This window comes from Ambystoma mexicanum, chromosome 4q (assembly GCF_040938575.1).
Source record: "Ambystoma mexicanum isolate Mex_15411 chromosome 4q, UKY_AmexF1_1, whole genome shotgun sequence".
Taxonomy (NCBI): domain Eukaryota; kingdom Metazoa; phylum Chordata; class Amphibia; order Caudata; family Ambystomatidae; genus Ambystoma; species Ambystoma mexicanum.
The window spans coordinates 653,661,984-653,676,209 of record NC_090928.1 but is presented as its reverse complement, the minus strand read 5'-3'; the positions used below and the strand labels follow the sequence as shown (position 1 = coordinate 653,676,209).

Here is a 14,226-nt window from a genome sequence, read left to right as displayed (position 1 = left end):
TGGCAAGGGGAGAGAAGAAGAGAAAAGAAAAAAAGGGGTATTTTTGAAGAAATATATAACTTTTTAGAAATGACTTGTATTCAAATGGCTTGGAGGAAGGTTTAGTGCTTTTCCAGCTTCCAAATACCGAATAAGATAAAAGATATTATAAAAATAAGAAGATTCCTTACCCTTTTAGGCCATGATAAGCGTGCACAGGGTTTCCAAAGCGAGTGATCCGCTTTGTTGAAAAAGCGCTCGCTATTTAAATCGGAAACGGAACGTGATGACGTCATCGCGCCACTTCCCATGTGATCTCGTGCTGCGCAATGACGTCATCACGCAGTTTCACGTGATTTTCGGCCATTTTGGATTACGAAAAAGCAATGCAAAATTGCTTCGTGACTATGTCTTTTTTCAGTTTGATAGTTCGAAATAAAGTTCCATCTCCTGAAGAACCACTGTCAATCACAGTGGGGAAACGCGTGTCGAGTTAGGAACCACTAAAGAAAAATTAAACATTGAATTACAAGTTAATGCGCCAGAAAACACAGCAAAGGAATGGATTGTTATTTGGTGTGAAAATAACACTGAACTATCTTTGGAATTTTATGACGAGCAAGATGTGCAAATAACACTGAACCAGTATTGTAATTCAAAGTGAAGCAAGGATTGAATTGATAAGGTATGAAAATAACACTGAACTTGATTTGTTCATCTGAATAAAAATAATTAACGATTTAGACTCACCTGTGAATACCTGACCAAATAGGTTGGCACATTCGAGTAAGCCATTCCCATTTCTTTATTACCATCTGAATGTATCAACAATTGGCATGTTTTTTTACTTTTTGCTAATGAGTGGTGCAACAATCAATTTCCAACTGTTTTTGTGTATGTGGCTGAAGATTGTAGAAATTGACTGGGTTAAGTACTGTGTTCCAAACATTCAGAGCTACGTGTATTCTTCTGCATGCATTCTTCTGCTAATGTATGTGTGGCAAAATAATAAACACAATACACAGCATTGTGGAATGCATGCTTCTTGAAATAGGGTGATAGCAGTGTGTGCTTTTGCAGCGAGCAGGTATTTGATGTCCCAACCCATCTTCACAATCCTGGCCAATGATGTGAGAGCCTGGCCATTTAAGAGCACTCCCGTACAATAGTTTCAGTACCTGGAATTTTTAATGCTATAGACTGACAGTGGTGTGAGTAGTTGGATGTTTGATGGCAAGAACTGGAATTATAGCAATATGAGTCATATAATGTTAATATCAGAGCAAATGATGGTAGTCCATAGGCATATAATGCCAATTTCTGGCAACTGGAAGTTTTGTTGCATGTTTTGTAATATCTTGAACTATGATGTGATGCACTCATTCTAATGGATTCCTTCTTCCCACAGATTCCTCATCTATGATAATCCTATCCCAGCACAGCTGCTCATCGGAACAATGTTCCGCCACAAGGCGGGAGGGGCAGGGGGGGGCGGAGTTTGGGGAGGGGAATTCCCCCAGCTCTACCCGATTCCTCTTTCGGACAGGACTTTGGGGCCAGTATATATTGAGGTGCAGTGCCCCGTGATCTATGTTCCTTTTTTCCGCTCACTCTGTTTGCTAATCGGAACACACTAGTCAGTTTTGCTCCTATTCATGCCTATGCCGTTGAAGGCCTTGGGCTTCAAGCTGTGTATGGATTGCGGCCTGCAGATGCCGGTCTCAGATCCTCACTGGATTTGTTTATTTTGCTTGGCCGAGGAGCACAATACCCAGGATTGCGGTTCGTGCCAGGCCATGGACCTGAAGGCCCTTCGGGAACGGACATCGAAGCTCTTCGCTTTCGTTCATAAGATGGAGAGTGAGGCTCTGCAGTCGAGGTCGCATAGCCCAGGAGAGTTTGCCTCCTTGCAAGTAAAAAGAGAAGAAGCAGCATCTTAAGAGGTCCCGCTCACTAAGGCAGGCCTCTCATCGCCACTCTTCATCTTCTTCTCAGAGAAGTAGAATCTGGTACCTTTTCCGACCCAATCCTCCACACCAGAGGAATGGGAGGCTTTTTGCCAAAAAATTATTGCCATCTTCAGCAAGGAACTGGCAGTCCCCGCCTATGGTCGCCAAGCTCTTGGTGCTGTGCCTGACTTCGTCCTCCATATCATCGATGCCGGTCGGCACCCTGACCACGGAAGCACCTCATGAACACACCCCTCCAACACTGAAGCCTTTCATGTCCAGGATGTACGACATCTATGGTGAGATGGGTAAGCCGGTGCCTTTGGATTTGAAACACTGATACACATGGAGGAAAGAGATTTCCCAGAGGAGTTTTACAAGAAAGGTGGGAATGCGTTTGGTTTGGCTGAGGGCCCTGCTTGACGTCTGAAGCCTTGATTCTTCCCCTGAGCTATACATTCTTCCAGCATCTACCTCTGGTAAGCCTCAAGCCATATTTCACCGCATGATGGCTAAGGTGGCCGATACATTTGGGTTTTCTGCCCTGTCCAGAGGAAAAATTCAATATGAACTATGTGATAGTTTGGACAATGCACCAAAGAAGGAGGCCCTCCTGCCCTTCATTGTGGCGGTGGAAGCCCCTGTGCTAGAGTTCTGGGAAAAGTCTGCTTCTAATGGATTACTTCCTTCCACATATTCTTCATCTATGATATCCTTTATCCCAGTGCAGCTGATAGCAGGAAAGTTTTCCACCACCAAGAGGGTGCAGTGCAGCTTTGCGTCGGCTCCGCCCGATGCCTCTATGCGCCCCACGCATGCACCCGAAGGCCCTCAGGAAGAAGGCAGCGAAGATCTTCACCTTCTTCCACAAGGCGAACAGGGAGACTTTGTAGTCTCGGTCAAGGTCGCACAGAAAGGTGTGCCGAAGAACAAGTGGCTCCATGCACGGTAAAGAAAAAGAAGTAGCATTGGAAGTGGTCCTGCTTCCCAAGTAAGTCCTCACACCGACATTCGTCTTCCTCTTCAAAGACGAAGATCTACTGCTTCAGGGGGTCTGCTGACCAGCCACCGCTGCAGTAATGGTAAAACGTCCTCTGGCCTTGGCGGCTGTGGCTATGGCGCCGCGGGTTCACTTTGCATCTGTTGCGACCGGCAGAGTACCCTCTAGGGACCACTCCCACGCGCTTAAGGACTCCGGCCTGGACCAGACAGAGACTGCAGTCTCTTGGCGCTGACAGGCCCTGCCTCCGGGAGTGCCAACCTTGGCACCAGTGTAGTCTTTGTAGTTGCCCCTACTAACATTGTGGACACATGGCTCCATGGGGAATACGTCCCACTCCCTATGGACTCCTTCATGTCAAAGATGTACAGCATCTATGATGAGGGTGACCAGGTCCCCTTTGGACTTTAACCTATGTGTTTTGGCGAGGGATTTCCCAGAAGAATCCTACGGGGAAGGTGAGGATGTGCTGGGTCTGGCGGAGGCCTTGCAAGTGGTCAGTGGCCTTAATACCTCCCCAGAGATGTACATTTTGCAGATCCCACCCCAGGAAAGCCTTGAGCCGCTTTTCAGCGTTTGCTGCGTCCAGATACAATGTTTAGTATGAACGCTGTGATATTCTGGACGATGCCCCCAAGAAAGTGACCCTCCTGCCCTTCAGTGTGGCAGTTGAGGTCCCCATATTGGAGGTGTGGGAGAAACCTGCCTCAGTTCCAGCGGTGGACAGGGATCTGGCGAGGATGCCCCGTCCTGCTGAGTCAGGCCAAGCCTTTCTTTCCTCCCATGATTCGCCTGAATGCCTGATGGTTCAGACTTCTGAAGACTTCTACTTTCACATCCCTTCCACCGGACAGCGAGAGTAACAGGTTTGACGCAGTGGAAAAGAAGGTGTTTGCGTCAGGCAGTTTTGCACTGGCACTGCGGACCGTGAATGCCTCTTTTGCCATGGCAAAGTTCTCCTTCGAGCGGCGGTGGCCAATGCTTCTGAGTATGTCCAAGAGGGAGAGATGAGGTATGGTTTCCTGTCCATGGTGTCTGGTGGCAAGAAGGCGGCACGCCAAATGCTACAATCAGGATTGGACACTGTAGACTCTGTGGGCAGGTCCATGGCCAGCCAGGTGCCACTCATGGTTAAGGACGTCAGAGCTTGTAGCGGATGTCCAGACCAAGCTGTTGGACATGCCTTTGGATGGCCAAAACCTTTTTGGAGCTAAGGCTGACAACACTCTCCAGAAGATCCAATTGTATAAGGCAACAGGTCAGTCCTTGGGGCTAGCATTGCAGCATCCTTCCGCATAACTGTCGTCTGAGGCAGGGGTTTCCACCCTTTCCCTGCTTTTGACCCTTGGGGCTGTGGTCAGTCTGCCTGGAAAGAGGGCAGGGCAAGCATGTCCCAAGAAGTAGAGGAAGGGTACCCAGCGGCTTGGTGTGGTTGCGGCTGCTGCCACCCGCCGCACCCCAGGGTGCCAAACTTTAGTGATGGGCTTTGCCACTCATCAACGATGGTGGGAGGGAGGCTTTCCTTGTTCAGAACATAATGGTTAACGACCACATCCGACGCGTGGGCCTTAAAGGTCACCCGACATGCCATGAAAGCCCAATTTCCCTCTCTGCTATAGGTCCCAAGTAGTTCACCACTGGGTGCTAATCTGTACGCAGTGTGCATCCCAGCCAAGGTTACGTCAACATTATACCAAGTGCTTAGGGGATTTGGGACCGCAGAGCTCTCCCGCCTGAGGGAGAAATGGGAGTGGGACCTGGGAAGGTTGGAACCGGAGGAATGGGTGCAGGCCATGATGTTCCCAAGGGAGGTGGCAATGGCGGCTCAGCTGTGGCTAGTACAATTCAAGATCCTCCATAGAGTGTACTACTGCTGTACGGTGCTGACCAGATGGGGCAGCGTAGACAGTGACACGTCTTAGATGTGGTAGAGAAGGAGGTACATTCTATCACACACTCTGGTAATGTGCTCAGATTCAAGCTTTCTGGGGGAAATGGAGACATAAACTGTACACTGTAATGGATGCTCAGGTCCCTTTGGAGCCGGAATTGGCGTTGCTGGTGATATGGGTAGATACACCGGGTTTACAAAACATGAACAAACATTCCTGGCTGTAGCACTGGGACTTGCTAAGAGACTGATTGCAGCATCCTGGGACTCTGCAGAGTGCCCAAGACTAAGCCAGTGGACTGCGGAACTGGACAGCTGTTTGGCCTTGGAAAGGAGAGTGTACAGGGCTAGGGGCTGTGCAAGGAAATTCACAAAGATATGGGGGAAGTGGGGTGGAGATGGCTGTGAGGCTGCTGCCAATTGTAGCTTGCTAGCATCCTATGTTAGTTGCGTTCCCATGTTAGTGCTAACACTGTTAATGGAATCTGTCTTAGGCTCAAGTCGTACCTATGCACCTTCATGAAAAGAATAAACAAATTGCTTGAAAAAAAGTCACCCAACAGGGATATTGCCTCCCATTCCTTCAGCACCCCCCGGATCACAGCCCCCTGGCCACCTCCTGGCCTCTGACACCAGCCTTCTGGAGGAGGTATGTCGGCTTCTGTCAAAAAGCCCAATCAAGCTGGTTCCATGAGAAAGGGGGAGTTACAAGTTCAAATGGTTGCTGTAGCCCAGATCCTGCAAGCTCTCGATCTGCAGGACTGGGTTGTTCCCTGGACCATCAGAATGCCAATTTCCATGTGCCGATTTGTCAAAAGCACAGGATTACCTAAGGTTCGTAGTGCGCGAACACCATTACCAGTTCAAGATCCTGCCGTTCAGTCTTTCCTTGGGTCCCAAGGTTTTCACCAAGCTGTTGGCAGTGATAGCGGTTCGCCTCAGGAGGGAGAGTATTCATGTCTTTCCATACTTGGACGACTGGCTTGTCGGTGCTTGCTCCCCGGATCTGGTGTTGGAGCGCCTACCCCGTGCATGCACTCTTTTGCACAGCATAGGCTTTACCCTGAACTTCATAAAGTCTCAGGTTTCGCCGTCCCAGTTTCTCCGATTCATCCGGGCAGTCTTGTATACTCCCATGGGCTTTCCTACCTGAGGATCGAGCAGCGAACATCTTTCGGATTGTCGATGTCCTCCAATCCCAGGAACAAGTCCAAGCCTCTGCTTTCCTGAACCTTCACAGCCTTGTGGCTTCCTGCATACATTTGGTGCCAGAGTTGAGGCTGATCATGAGATCACTTCAGTGGCTTCTCTGTTGCCAATGGTTGCAGTTTCAGGGTCACATGTTGGACCTTCTTCAGCTTTCGAGCCAGGTGTCTCAGGATCTCGGGTGGTGGGGTGTGAGCAGCAACTTGCTGAGAGGTGCATTGTTTTGCCAACCTTGGCTCCAGGTGACAGTAGCCACGGGCGCATCTCTGACTGTTTGGGTAGCTCACCTGTCAGACCTAACTGTGATGAGCGGACTGCGGTCTCTCAGGAACACATCAGCTTGCTGAAGTTGGGGGCATGCGGGGTGTCCCTGGTCACTTTCCTCCCCTATGTGAAACGCAAGACTGTGGTGATCCTGATGGACAACACTGTGACCGTGCATTAACTCGACTAACGAGGTTGTGTGGGATCCTTGCCTCTGTGCTGAGAAGCAAAGCGGCTGTGGTTCTGGGCTCTGGAGAGCAGTGCCTCTCTTGTTGACACCTCCCATTCGACTTCCTCCGGTCTTCAATTTCCGCTCCAGGGACAAGGGAGCGGTCATGCACCACCACCTGGCCGCTCTCAATCTGGCAGCTTGGTTCCTGCTTCCCTAGAATTCTGACACATTCCCATGCTGCAGCATTCTTGCTAAGGCCTATGCTCCTTGTACTGTCTCTTGCTATAATCGCAAATGGAAGCATTTCACGATTTGGTGTCCGGATAATCTTGGTCCTTTCCATTTCCAAACTTTGGACATTTTACCATAACTTCTATCATCGGCCTACAGTGGTCCTGCACATTTCTCTAAAAAGAACCATCTAGCTGCAATTTTCAGGTTTTCTTGCACCTCTACCACTCCCATTGTACCTCTACCAGTGGTCCCTTGACCTGTTAAGGAATTCCTAAAAGGGCACTTGCATGCTTTCCTGCCATTGCGCGCACCAGCTCCTGCTTTCGAATTTAACGTTTTTCTTTCCTAGTTAATGGGTTCTCCCGTTGAGCCCTTGCACAAGCAAGCATCAAGTTTCTTTCCTGGGAAATTGCTTTCTTGGTCACCATTGCCTCTGCCAGGAGAGTGGGAGAATACCAAGTTTTATCCTGCAAGCCCCCTCTACCTTGTGTTCCAAAAAAATCCCAGGTCCTATTACAGCTCAATCCCACTTTCATGCCCAAAGTGCCTTCAACATTCCATCTTAATTAACCTTTGGTCTTGCCTGTCTTCTTTGGCTCTCCAATTCCCGCGGGAAGGCTTGCTGCAGTCTTTGGACCTCATGCAGGCTTTAAAGTATTATGTTGCCTCTACCAAGCAGTTCCGCAAGTCATCTCAATTGTACGTGGCTTTTGGTGCCGTGGCTGTGGGCAAGCTGCTTAAGTCCTCCATCTCCTGATGGATATCTTCTTGCATCTTATGCTGCTACTACATTGCCAACAGGCTGCTTTCCGGTCAGCCTGGGGTGCACTCCACAAGAGCCGTTTATTCCACTACTGCCTTTCTCTCTGGCGTACCTCTGTTGGATATCTGCAGGGCGGCCAAATGGAGGTCTGCCCACATTCTACTGTACCGACAGGCATTACACTGCAAGTCCAGGGTCGGACTAGAAATGCTTCACCATTTGTTCGCATAAGGTGAGCTTTCCTGAAGTTGAGACTATTTCCTCTGCCCATTTTGCATTAAATGCATGTGTGTGTACTGCTTTATAATTCAGGCTCCAAGTTTTCAATTTCTACTGATTTTTACACATAAATATGGACTGAAATCACTCTGTTCCCTTTTAATATTTATTTGTAAAAAATACAAAAAGCCGAAACGCATGCGTTTTGATTCGCTCTTCATGTTGTCAATTACAACTTGCAGGCCCGTAACTGTGCAAAGGAACACAATGGAAAGTGTAAGTTACTCATGGTGACAACAGTAAAGACAGTTCAAGGGTGTTTATTAAACTGTAAGTGCAGGGTGGCCTAACCTCAATCTTTGATGGGAGCAAGCGTCGACCATCAAATGAAAAACAAAGCAGTCCTTGTGGTATCCTGTCAACGTAAAGAGCCTATACTAAAAAAACATATTGCCAATTCCTTACAACTAATTACAGAAAGAGTGTGGGCTGGGGTATTCAAATAAAGGAAAAAGTGTTCACAAATAATAAATCAGGATGTGATTGCAATTCTCCCTTCCCCACATTTTTAGCACAGGACAAGTTGGGACTTTTTAAAGCAAAGCACAACACATGCTCGAGTCTTCCCATCACAAGCTATCAATTGCAAATCAGCTATCAGGTTTTTCGATGGTTAAGTCTCTTTTCAATAAAAGTCTCTCGCCATCGAGGCCTGATGCTCTCAACAAACAAAGACAAAGTTCAGTTCTACGAACACTTTGGGTGATGTTTTCACCCCTGGGTCCTCCGCTTCTGGCTTCTGGGCAGACACCCCTCAGAAGTTGTATTCAACAAATTAACAAGACAGTTCCTTTCTTAGTGAACTTTGGATGATAACTGCCCACCCCTGGATATCCTTCGGCCGGGCTAGGACCTCCAGATGACAAGGGGGACACTTCCCTTCCCCTTGTCTTGCAATACTTCTTGCTTTCACAAATCTTAATGTCTTTTTAAAAGGTTTTTCAGGCTTTGCCCCTGGTTGTCGGCTTCCCTCTGCAGGGTTCACTCTCGCTGACCTTTGGTTGTCGGCTTCCCTCTGCCGGGTTCACTCTCACCAACTTTACTAACAGTTCATCACAGGACTTTAGATTTCGTACCTTTCCATTAGCATCCCTCTGCCGGGTTCACTCTTGCTAATCTTTACAAAACACAGTTCATGTACTAATTTTCAACATGCAGGATTCACTTCACTTCCCTTAGCTTTCACAGTCATCTGTCGGTCAACGACGGTACAGAGGATTTTACAAGACCCCTATATGACCACTTTCACCTTTCGTCAACTCTTCCAAGGCCTTCTGGTTACGGTAGTCTTTACCGTTGGGTAATCACGCAGAGTTTCTTGCGTGAGCACCCACGTGGTGCCGGCCTCCTCTGTTGCTGGTCTTCCGCCACCTTAATAGTATCTTTTGCTTTTCAAAGTTCAACTTGGCCTTCGACTACTTTTTGTTCAACACAGTGAGGTTTCTTATCGACACTCCCCTCGACTCACCAACTGTGATGAACTGCTTGGCTTTCTTTCTCCTTGGAGTCAAGGTTGGTACCATAGAGACAAGCATCTCTCCCCGGCTTGGTAATCAGCAGAGGAGGGTCTTGTGTACCGTTGACATCTTTTGCAATACACATTAGTTATTATTAGCTGACTTATTATTCCCTCTGCAGAGGTTCCACGGGCCTTGGTCAGAAAGGGCAAGGTCGACTCTCTCCTTGTCACCCTCTCGGTCTGCGCAGTCTTTCTCCTCCTCTTGAACTGTCGTGCTGAGTTAAGTCTTACGTCGTGCGGTCTGCCTTTCTCGTCCTGTGCTTTCGTGCTCCACCTTTTATGCCTGTCGGGAAGGGAAAGGGCTGTCAGGTCAATTGCCTGACTTTGCCTGACCTTTGTATGGGGACATGTCAGGTAAACAGTACAGATATGTTCGTTCTCTTGTCATGTTGTGCGAAAGTGCTCATGTTGGAAAGGGGGGTGGGCAAGGTTTTGGAATATCCTACGCAGTATGATGAGGAAAAGGTGTTGAAAGAAGGGGGATACTGCGTCTTACCCATCAGTGTTTCACTCCCACTCCCAAAAGACCCCCCCCCATCCAGGTGATCCTCCTTCACTGGTCCACCCCCACGAACTGGATCCAATATCGACGGCCGTGTCCTGGCCACCTGGATGACAGATCCCCGAGTATTAGCCAGGGAGACACCATCAAGTTTCTCTCAAGAGGTTACAAAAAATTATTTCCATTTGGAAGTTGTTCGAAGGGCTACAGGAATGTTCATCACATTAGCATATGCAACAGATGTTTGTTTTTAAGGTGAAAAGGGATCTTCAAGAATCCAGCTCTGAGCATCGCATTTCATGCATCAAAGCGCTACAATTTTAATTAATGCAGAAAAGCATGAGTTGCAAATACTTATTTTTACAGACCAAATATAAATGTGGATGCATGTACGCAAATGTTGAAATGGTAAATAACATACAACTGTGTGCCTTATTTATAATCTGTTCCAACAGCATTTGAATCTATGAAAGATCCAATGCTTGAGAAGTAATATGTTACATGCCTGTTACTCCTGTTCTCCAGCATTGGTATCTTCATAGATTCACATGCCAGCCTACCATGCTTATGGCTCTTCTTGGCTCGTCTTGCCATTTTCACATTCGCTATGCTAAACTGATTATGGCTCCCGGGAGTTGTGCTAAGGGAGAATGTTCCTATTGGCTGTGGAGCAAAGAGAACACTAAACTGACTGCAGTTTCAAATTCAAATAAAAACTGCTATAATGTTACCAGCCTGAATATTCAAACAGCATGTAAATCTATTAAACATACCAATGCTGGAGAACACGAGTTTACAGGTAAGTAACTTATTCCTTACGCGTCTTCCCTCCCCCTCATCTTTCTAATGATGAGTCTTCATAGATAAGACCCCAAGAGAGCTCTGTTTTATGTAGCCAGAACAGCCTCGTCCTGTAGGGATGATCAGCTTTTCATTTAATTGTCTCAGGCACATTTGTGCCATGCTGTGACCAAGCAAACCTTATCCTGATGTATAGTTTTATGTATAATAAAGATTTATGAGAATGGGGGCAAGGGCTTCAATCGCATTCAACCCTAGTGGTGGCAGTCTCTGTGTTGCATAGAGGGATTCAATTCAAAGGGACCCGTCAGGCTGCAACATGGTCCTCTTCGCACACTTTTTCTTTGTACTAGAGTTTTGTTTGCTCAATCAATCAAGGAGTTATATAGCACAAACCCTCACCATTGGCACTGAGGCGCTAAAAGGCAGAAAGAAAGATATAAAAAGAAATAGGCAAACAGATAGGTCATCAAGTGTGCTTTAAAATTATCAAAATCCTGCATCTTTTGCAGAGAAAGGGGGAAGGGAATTCCACAATTTGGGACCCGCCTTTAAAAAGGCACGGCCACCACATTGTTCCAAACAATACTTTGGAACTTTGAGGAGAGATGTTTGAGGAGAGATAGAGAAGCAGATCGTATAGATCGACCAGGACAGTAGGAAACAATGTTTTCCTGTAATTTTTGGCAGCCCTTGCCTTGCAGAGCCCGATGAATGAGACGGGGATTTAAACTGGATCCGGGCATTCACCGGTAACCAGTGTGAATCACCACGTGCTCAGAATACTGCATACCATAGGGAATACCTTTAACCAAACGCACTGCCGCATTTTGCAACACCTGCAGTGGCTTTAGTAGATATGCTGGTTGGGCCAGAAACACAGCATTACAATAGCTGAGGCTGCTGTTGATCTTGTCCGCGACGACCAAAGCATGAAAGTAGATGGAGACGTAGGGTAGTATCTTTTTCAGTTGCTTCAACTTGAAGAAGCCAACACTACAAATGGAGCTGACCTGTACCTCCAAGTAAAGAGAAGCAGAGATCTTCACCACCCCCCCCCCCCCCCCCCGCAAGTGTTTTACTATTTTGAAGGAGCACATAAAGTACCCAGGGCTAATGGCCAATAATCCAGGGTCCAACGTGAGGATGAGGTAAGAGGGCCCATGACTAGGACCTCTGGTTGGCAGGTATGTCTAGTTTGTCAGGGCAGTTTTGCAAAACTTCCTTTTGTGAGTGTGCTTTCAGCCCTCCTCCCAGTGCATGCATTGCTATGTGAGTATAGCCAGATGAGGACTCTGGAAGAATGCCATCCATGAGGGGAAAATTAATTACCAATAGTGTTCTTTCTATGGATTAGCCTCTGTAAGGGAGGCATAGTATCATAGGTGCAACACTGACACAAGAGCTACAAGTTTCAAAACCTTCATTAAATTCTTGGAGTTTGAAAAATCTCCCTCTTTGCCCTATACCTAAGATGGGATTAGTCTCTACCATCAAATAATAAAGAAAAGTCAGTGTACGTTGGATCGAAATGGCCCATACTAAAATCATTTAATGCATGCCCTATCACTTATACAAAAAGTGTGTAAAGGGAAATGTGTATGCAAAGGAAAGTCAGTGTTATAACATAAAGGATCAAGATGGCTGAGTCGGTTCTCCTCCCCACGCCAGACTGCAGGGAGTAAGGCGGCCCCTGTAGACAGGATGACACACTCTGGCTCGAGTTATCAAAAAAAGGCAGTTCACAACATGGGTCGAGGCCCGCTTGGCCTTCCACGATAAGTCACTTAAGTTCACAAAAAAATTCTTTCACGATTCAACAAACTTCACAAAGGTCTTCCTCAGTCGGGCTCTGACCTCTCAAGAAAAGTACCTGATTCAACGTTGATCTCCCTTTGTCGGGCTTGGACCTCGCAGTCACAGAACTTGCAGGGGCTCCCTTCACCAAGCTTTATTCACATTCAACAGAAGCACCCTCTGTCTCCCTCAGTCAGGCCGGACGTTTTACTGATGTCGAACACTTTAGAACGTGCAAGGCTTTTCCACAAACATCCACAGGGCCACTTCGACTTCCACTTCAGCTCTTCCTTATGATATTTTCCCCAGTGTCTCTTGGTCTGGGTAGTTCAAAAAGTTCAAAGAAGTCCTTCTCTTAAAGCAATCACCTTTTAACTTCCCCTTTCGTCAGGTTTAATCTTGACTATTGTGTATTTCAAAGTTCATTCACTTTGTTGCTTCATCAGAAACATCCAACATTTTACAGAGACTTTCGAGTGGGCGGTTTGCTTTCGCCAGTCCACTCTGCTACTCTGTATCACTGGCTTCACCATTACCGCTGCCTTTAAAGTTCACTACAGGTTTGCTTTCTTTCACGTCTCATCAGCACAACCTTCAATTGTGAGATACACTTTGCGACTTCAGTCTTTCCTTGAGACAAACCGGACTTTCATGTCTTTCGCTAACTCGCCGTTTGTGTGCATTCTTTTCTGTTCTCTGCGAATTTGATTCACAAGTCAAGATTAATACCACAGGCTTGGCCTCGCCTCCCCAACTCTACAGTTCACCTCAGATGGTCGATGGCGTCCTTGAAACACAATGCAGGCTTCTTCTAGTCTGGGTTCTGCCTTCTCTGTGCGTCTCTCATGGTTTCCCGGAAGCAACGACCTCCTGCAGGGATGTTCAGGGTTTCCAGCCCCTCACTGTGGTCCCTCGATCGGTTCTCCTTCGCCCCAGAAGATCTGCTCCTTTTCGTGTTCCAACTTGCTCAGATTTTATTTTTAAAAAATGTGTTTTGACTTAGAGTCCCACAATACCGCCCTCTGATTTTGCTCCTACTTCGCCAGCATATGGTGGGTTTTGGGAACTGCAGAGGAGCTTAATAGGGTGTCTCTGAGGTCAGGGTCTTACCACCTGCCCCTCAAAGGCCTTAGCCACTGTACCTGACCCAGGGGAGGAGCTCTGGCTTAGGTGCTGCCAGGTAGCCCGAGCTGCCCTTAGTTTGGCTTCTTGGAGTCACAGCTCCCTTGCCACACTGTAGCCTCCCCTGTACTCACAGGCTCAGTGTTCAGACAGTCTTTCTCCTTCTAGGCTCTCTTCTGCTCCTGGTCCTTCCTCTCTGCCTCTATGCACCATACAGCATCCCCAGCTCACTCAGAGTGTGCCTGTGTGCTCGGCCTTTTATACTGACTGGGAGACTTAACAGGTTTCAGATGGAAATGATTGACCTTGCCTGGCCTCATTGTCGGGACAAAACAGCAACTGCCCATAGGAATCCCTGGTGCATTGGTTCCTATGGGTAGTCTTCATAGCTCCCTTTTGCTTCTTCTTCTTCTTCTTAGTCTTGTTCGAAAAATGGGGAGGGGGATTTGTAGATTTTCTTAGGGTTTAAGGAAAAATTCTAAGTTTTTGTCAGGGTGAAGGGGGCAGATGTATTATTGTGGGTAATTGGGTTTTGGGCAATAATATCCCATATTGACTAAGGGGATGTTGGGTAGGGATGTATTAGAACAGATGGGATACCATGTCTCGCCCAAGGGCGTTCCTCCACAGTCTCCAAGGGTCACTCCCCCAGGCGATCCTCCCTTGCCCGTCCGCCCTCAGGGCCTGGACCCAAGAGCGATGGCCCTCCCCAGGCCACCTGAGTCAGGGATCCCCGGGAATAGCATGT

The 14,226-nt window shown here is 47.5% G+C and overlaps 1 protein-coding gene across 3 annotated transcripts in view; it reads left to right on the top strand.

The window, feature by feature from the left end:
* PSME4 (proteasome activator subunit 4) overlaps positions 1 to 14,226 on the top strand; it is a 3,386,216-nt gene that overhangs the window by 3,100,320 nt on the left and 271,670 nt on the right. The window lies entirely within an intron of this gene.